This window comes from Silene latifolia, chromosome X (assembly GCF_048544455.1).
Source record: "Silene latifolia isolate original U9 population chromosome X, ASM4854445v1, whole genome shotgun sequence".
NCBI lineage: Eukaryota > Viridiplantae > Streptophyta > Magnoliopsida > Caryophyllales > Caryophyllaceae > Silene > Silene latifolia.
The window spans coordinates 178,885,171-178,893,563 of record NC_133537.1 but is presented as its reverse complement, the minus strand read 5'-3'; positions in this window follow the sequence as shown (position 1 = coordinate 178,893,563).

Sequence of the window (8,393 nt, the reverse complement as noted above, 5' to 3'; positions counted from 1 at the left end):
TAAAATGGTTACGTAAATTTTTTATAACTAAATACAAGTAATCAAACTAATAAAATAATACACACCTTTCAAATGCTCGGGCTCCTTTTTCCTCTTCACGGTCTTATAGATGACATCTCTGTATCTTTTAGTACAAATATGATTGTACCTTTCACGTACAATATACTACAATCCCGCCGGCCAATCAAAGGATTTCTATAAAAAGTTTTTATTAGTATAAATTACTAATTGAAATTTAGATATAAATTAACAAATTAATTATATACAAAAATATACCCGAAAGATGTTGAACCATTCTACTTTTTGTTGGGGCGTAGCGTCAGTCCAACAAGTAGGAACATCCCCTATCATCTTCTGTTTCGTACTTGCCGAACAACCACTAACAACCGTTCTGCAGTTAAACCTGAAATACAATATGTTAAATACAAGTACGAGTTTATATTAAACAAAGAATGAATATTGTAACTTTAATGGAGTATATGAAATGAACATATGAGTAACATATATCTTACCAAAGACCAGCCGGATCAAGTATCATCTTCCCATCATTAGTCCACTGAATCTCGGGTCCCTGATCTGATGAGTCATCATTGGTCGAGTCCTCGACCGACGCCTGCTCAATCTCCGTCTCCTCTTCCTCTAAAGAAGATGTACTACGACGCTGACTACCCCCGCCTCGCTGTCTACCTCGTCCTGCGCGACCTCCTGCCATCTACAATTGCAAAAAAAAAAAATATTAAACAATGTTGTTAGTAAAATAAAAACATAATTGCAATAAAATATAAAATAAAATTAAACAATGTTGTTAGTAAATTTACCAAAATAACTAACACTAATCCTCATCATCTTCTTCATCAGTTTCATCCTCATCCTCATCCTCATTTTCATCCTCCTCATCATCATCATCATCATCAACTTCTTCATCATCATCATCATCATCATCATTATCATTATCTATTTCCTCCTCCCACTCCTCCAACTCTATATCTTCTTCATTCTCTTCCTCCTCTTCCTCATCTTCCAACTCTTCACCCTCTTCATTCCCATTCTCGTAACTGATTTCTTCAATTGGAGACAAAATGGTGCTACTTGATACTACTTCTTCTTGGAAAAAAGAGGTATTTATTTTTGATCTTGCCTTTGTCTTAAAGACTGCCCACAATTGCTTTTGATTTCTATCATTCCTCGTGCATGGATAAGAAGAGAAATACACTTGATGAGCTTGATGTGCGAGTATAAAAGGGTCATACTTAGAATATATTCTAGTATGATTCACTTCTACGAGTTTGTAACGTTCATGTACTCTTGTTCCGGCTATAGAATTGTCCTTCCATTCAACCTTGAATATGACAGTCTTATAAGCACGCTCACGCCCATTATAGCACATCTCAAATATTTCCTCTACTATACCATAATAGTCATTATAGCATCTAGCCTTATTTTTACCATAGTTGAATGTATGAAAATTGAATCCATTAACTAGGTATCGATTCCAAGTTCTAACCATTCGTGAAGGACCAGAGGCTAAACTCCTTATCAAATCATCTTCGATATTCAACTCAATAACATGCTTCTTAAACCATGATGGAAATTGCTCCTCGTGTTTATTCCAAACATCATCCCTCCTCACATTAGGATGCTCTTTCATGAAATCAGTCACAAACTGGATTTCATATGGTTCTAAGATTTCACAATTAGATAGAATGTAAAGGTGAGCACGATTATATTCTTTGTCATCCAAATATCTTGTTCCCCCAATTGTTGAGCAACCTTCATCATCATGAGTTTGAAAAAACTCGGGTAAACTTGCATCAATTTCATCCTCTTTGTCAATGTTCAAGTATTTTGCCTTGGTTTCTATATGTTTTTCAAAGTAAAGCGAGCAAAACGTTGCAATCTCTTCTGTTAAATATGCTTTGCATATAGAACTTTCTACCCGAGCTTTGTTACCAATTTTGTTCTTCATGTGTTTAAGATACCTATAATATAATTATAGAGCTTAATTAAAGTTGATAAAGTTGATAAAGTTAAAAAATTAAAGTGTATAAAAGAATAATAGTTATAATGCCAATAATACTAGTTAACTTTTATTACCTTTCAAATGGATACATCCACCAATATTGGACGGGTCCTCCAACTTTGGCTTCATAAGGCAAGTGAACCGGTAGATGCTCCATGGAATTAAAAAATGTAGGAGGTACGATCATCTCAAGTTTACACAATATTTCTGGTATTTGCTCTTCGAGACGTATCATGTCCTCAACGCATATTGAGGAGGAACATAAATCTCGAAAAAATTGACTAATCTCAACAATTGCATTCCACACGGTAGTCGGGAGAAGATGTTTCAAAGCAACGGGTAATAATCGTTCCATGAAGACATGACAATCATGGCTTTTCAAGCCTTGCAACTTTAGCTTCTTCATATCAACACATCGTTTAAAATCCGATGCATATCCATCTGGAAACTTCAACTTTTGTAACCACTCACACAATACCTTCCTTTGAGCTTTGTCAAGAGTAAAAATGGATTTTGGCTTTGACCCGTCTTTCCGAATGTGCAATTTGGGACGGTCACAAAATTTCTTTATATCTTTTCTTGCAGCAATAGTATCACATGACTTTCCTTCTACATCCATAATCGTATGAATCAGGTAGCTCAAAAAATTTTTCTCTATGTGCATTACATCCAAGTTGTGCCTAATTAACATTGTATTCCAATACGGAAGGTCCCAAAAAATGCTTCTTTTAAACCAACCATTTTTTTTTTCAACTCTTTAAACTCTTCTTCTGTACCATCAACAGTAGTTGGAAAATCACATATCAACTCCCATACCTCATCCCCCGGAAGTCAATCCGGAGCATCGTCACGCACCTCTTTACCTTTTAAGAAATCTTTCTTGTTCCTCCTATGTCCATGTCTTTCCGATAAGAAGTGTCTATGACAATCAAACCAACTTATTTTCTTGTAATTAGGGAGATAAAATTCTTTACTCTCTTCCATGCAACAAGGACATGCCTTTTGCCCAATGAGAGACCAACCCGATAACATTCCATAAGCGGGAGAATCATTTATTGTCCATAAAAGTGAAGCTCTTAGTTGAAAATTTTGCTTTTTGGACACATCATATGTTTCCACACCAACTTCCCACAAATGTTTCAACTCTTCCACCAATGGTTGTAAATAAACATCTAAATTACTTTTTGGATTTTTTGGACCGGGAATAATAAGTGCCAGGAAGATAAATTGCTTTTTCAAGCACAACCAAGGTGGTAAGTTGTATGGAGTGACCATTACAGGCCAACATGAATAAGGCTTACCAAACTGATCGAATGGAGAAAACCCATCTGTACACAAGCCAAGTCGTACATTGCGGGGTTCATCGGCAAAATCAGGATAGATCATATCAAAACGCTTCCATTCCTCCCCATCACTCGGATGACACATCTTTCCCGGAGTACGAGGATTTTCCTTGTGCCATCTCATTTGTTCGGCAATATTTTTGGTTGCATACATTCTTTGAAGTCTTGGAGCGATTGGAAAGTAGAATAATGGCGGGTTTATTGATATTGGTTTCTTACTCTTTCCACCTCTCTTACAACCCTTGTTGCCTTTTTTTCCCCTCAAAACAATATCTCCCTCCCTTGTCTCATATCTATCTCTTTGACATTTCTTGCACTTGTCAAGGAAAGCATCATCTTTCCAAAAGAGCATACATCCTTCGGGACATGCATCAATTTTTTGATGCGGAAGTTGAAGACCTTTAACTATTTTTTTGGTATTGTAGAAACTTCGGGTCATGACATTATTTTCGGGGAGAGCATCCTCAAGCAAAGAAGCAATGGCATCAACGGCATATTAAACTCACATTTCACCGTTACTATCCTAGAGGCGGCTTGTAACAATGACATTTTGCTCCCTTCATATAATGGTTGTTCAGAAGCTTTTAACATGTCAAAAAAAACCTTTGCTTGTGGATTTGATGGTTCTTCTTCATTCATTGCAAGATGATCGTCATTATTGAAAACATTAGACTCAAAGGCATCAACAACCATATCTCTATATGGGTTTTCATTTTGTTGGATTTGAGGTTGTTCGGGAGAATATGCTTCCCCATGAGAAATCCAATTGTAATAGTTTGGACAAAACCCATTTGTATAAAGATGTTCTTCTACCTCTATGTCATGTAGATATTTCACGTTTTTGCATTTAGTACAAGGACATCTAAGTTTATTTTCTACCAAATCATATTCATCATTTTGTTTAGCAAATTCAATAAATCCACGAACCCCCTTTATAAATCTAGCGGTAGGACGTCTCTTCTTATCTACCCTTTCTTCGTACATCCATCCACGTTCCAATCTCTTCATTTTAATCTAAATAATATATAAACCATAATTTTAACAATAAAACATAGAACCATCTTTAACAATAATCCATACAAACTAATTAACTATACTAATTAACTAAAATTATACTAATTAAATAAAATTATACTAATTAAATAAAATTATACTAACTATACTAATTTATTACTACTTTTAAGAATACTCCTTATCAAACTAATTAAAATAATTTACTACCTTTAAAAAACCAAACTTTATACTAACTTACTAACATTACTAACATTATACTAATTCACTAACATTACTAACATATAATAATTTCCACCTTACTAACATTATACTAATTCACTAAACAATATAACCAATAAACAAAATCAACAACACTAACAACACTAACAAAACTAATATTAAACAAAATCAACAACACTACTATAACTACAATCATCACAAATTAATCCCAATTTCACCAAAAGCTAATTAAATTACATTTAAAAACCTAATAATCAACACAAATGTTTATATAAACATATCAAATCATCCTAATACTAATTACAATAACAAAAATAATCTAAAATTAAACAAAGTAATTGAAATTTAAAACAAATAAAGAAATTATACCTTCAAATAGCTTAGGATGAACCGAAATAAGGCACCAACTCTTCTTCCCGGCGTCGAGGTGGTCGGTGTGATGGTGGTCGGAGTAGTGGTGGAGTGGTGGTCGGCTTAGGTGGTCGGAATAGGTGTTGCGGTTGGGACGATTTTTGTGTGTTTATGTTTTAGTAAAGTAAGAGAGAGGGAAGAAAGAGTCCCGTGTTGTTGCGTATAATAAGTGACTGGGCGACTGATTGGCGACTGACAGTGGGGTAGTCACCAAATTGGCGACTGATTTCAGTCGCCCGTTCTGAAAATCAGTCGCCAATTTCAATTATTTGGTGAAATTTGGTAGTCGCCAAATTAGCGACAGCTAGTAGTCGCCCGAATTTTTTTTCAGTCGCCAATTTGCCGACTATTTTTTTCTGTCGCCATTTTCAGTCGCCCGAAACAGGATTTCTTGTAGTGTAATAACAATAACAATAACAATAACAACAACAACAACAAACCAAAATGGGGAGCTCTCAAACCCGGGCCAAGGAGACAGTAGTTTTACAAAACTCAAAGGTTAATATGGTTATGGTTACAAGCTCAATGACCACTCCAAACACCCAAAACGCCAATCCCAGGCAAACACGGGCAAACAAGACGATCCCATGAGCTTATAACAATAATAACCCAAGTTTAAACTATCTCCAAAATCCAGGCCAAGGTATAAAAGCACCAGCACCACACCCAATATATGAATCATGGAGTCTTAAATAATTATTAGTTCAGATAGTCATAGTGTAATACAGAGGATTAGCCTATAAGGCTCATCCTTAATTTAAAATCTAAATTAAAACTGAACAAGAAACAAAGAAAATACATACAAACTTAAGTTTACTTGGTTTGGTTAGTTATAGTGTAATACCCCTTTTATCCATTTTATTTAACTCGTCCTTTATGACTTGTCTACGTTGAATTGCAGAACTAGTATTACCAGTCTCCATTATAGTAAGAACTTTATTGCCATGCTGAACAAGGATATCTCCTCTCCAATAATTAGTTTAGAGAACTTATAAGTCTCTTTGTTTGAATTGTTCAGAAAATGTTGAATTGTGCAGCCATTGGCCTTGAGAATCTCTTCATAGAAGAGTCTATGTTTATAAGTTTCTTGGGTATAACCCAATCCTCCTAATAACAACAACAACAACAACAACAACAACAACAACAACAACAACAACAACAACAACAACAAAAACAACAACACCAACAACAACAACAACACCAACAACTACAACAACAATAATAATAATAATAATAATAATAATAATAATAATAATAATAATAATAATAATAATAATAATAATAATAATAATAATAATAATAATAATAATAATAATAATAATAATAATAATAATAATAATAATAATAATAATAATAATAATAATAATAATAATAATAATAATAATAATAATAATAATAATAATAATAATAATAATAATAATAATAATAATAATAATAATAATAATAATAATAATAATAATAATAATAATAATAATAATAATAATAATAATAATAATAATAATAATAATAATAATAATAATAATAATAATAATAATAATAATAATAATAATAATAATAATAATAATAATAATAATAATAATAATAATAATAATAATAATAATAATAATAATAATAATAATAATAATAATAATAATAATAATAATAATAATAATAATAATAATAATAATAATAATAATAATAATAATAATAATAATAATAATAATAATAATAATAATAATAATAATAATAATAATAATAATAATAATAATAATAATAATAATAATAATAATAATAATAATAATAATAATAATAATAATAATAATAATAATAATAATAATAATAATAATAATAATAATAATAATAATAATAATAATAATAATAATAATAATAATAATAATAATAATAATAATAATAATAATAATAATAATAATAATAATAATAATAATAATAATAATAATAATAATAATAATAATAATAATAATAATAATAATAATAATAATAATAATAATAATAATAATAATAATAATAATAATAATAATAATAATAATAATAATAATAATAATAATAATAATAATAATAATAATAATAATAATAATAATAATAATAATAATAATAATAATAATAATAATAATAATAATAATAATAATAATAATAATAATAATAATAATAATAATAATAATAATAATAATAATAATAATAATAATAATAATAATAATAATAATAATAATAATAATAATAATAATAATAATAATAATAATAATAATAATAATAATAATAATAATAATAATAATAATAATAATAATAATAATAATAATAATAATAATAATAATAATAATAATAATAATAATATGGAGGAGGATGATCTGATGAGGGTGCTTCTTTGTTTAATGTGGAGGAGGATCTGGATTTGGGTGAGCATAACCTCTGTCAATGTCGGCGGAAGATTTCTGATCGTCACTATACTACTCCTGTTCGGGTGCTTTCTTCCTCTGGGGTCGCCCCCTACTCCGATGCCACTCTGGTGGCCTTGCGTGAGAAGCATCATGTCGCCCCACATCCTTCATTGCCTCCATTGTCTGGGGATCATCATCCTCTGGTTGCCTCTTAGTTAGTGGTTTTGGATATGATTCGGAGTTTCCCTCGTGGTACTTCTTGTGGGAGGGATGGTTTTCGTGCTCAGCACTTATGGATTGTTTGAGTGGCGCTGCTGTGGCTATTTCTGATGAGTTGATCACTTCTATTGCTAGGGTGGTTACTCTTTTTCTTGAGGGTCGGTGCCCTCTTGCTTTGGGAGAGTACATTGCCAGCGCCCCTCTCACGCCGCGTGTTAAACCAGGTGGTGGGGTCCGTCCTATTGCTGTTGGCACTCTCTGGAAACGGCTTGTCTCTAAGGTTGGTGCTTTTATGGTGGGTCCTTCTTTGTCGTCTTATTTTGCTGGTTTACAGTTTGGGGTGGGTGTGTCCGGTGGAGGAGAGGCTATCTTGCATGCCTTGAATCGGCTCATTGAGGCTCGGGGTGCTGAGGTGGGACTTTCCATGTTGCTGGTTGATTTCCAGAATGCTTTCAACCTTGTTGATCGTACGACCATGCTTCAGGAAGTCCACCGACGTTGCCCGGTTCTTTCCCGTTGGTTGAAGTTTTGTTATTCCAGCCCTGCCCGTCTTTTTTATGGGGAGCACTGCTTGTGGTCTTGTTAGGGAGTCCAGCAGGGTGATCCTTTGGGTCCGTTGCTTTTCGCTTTGGTTTTGCATCCCTTAGTATGCAAAATCCGGGACACTTTTGACCTCACTATGCAGGCATGGTACTTGGATGATGGCACCATTATGGGGGATACTTTAGAGGTGGGGAAGGTCTTGGATTTGATTATGGTGGATGATTATGGCGGATGGCCCCCGTTTTGGACTAC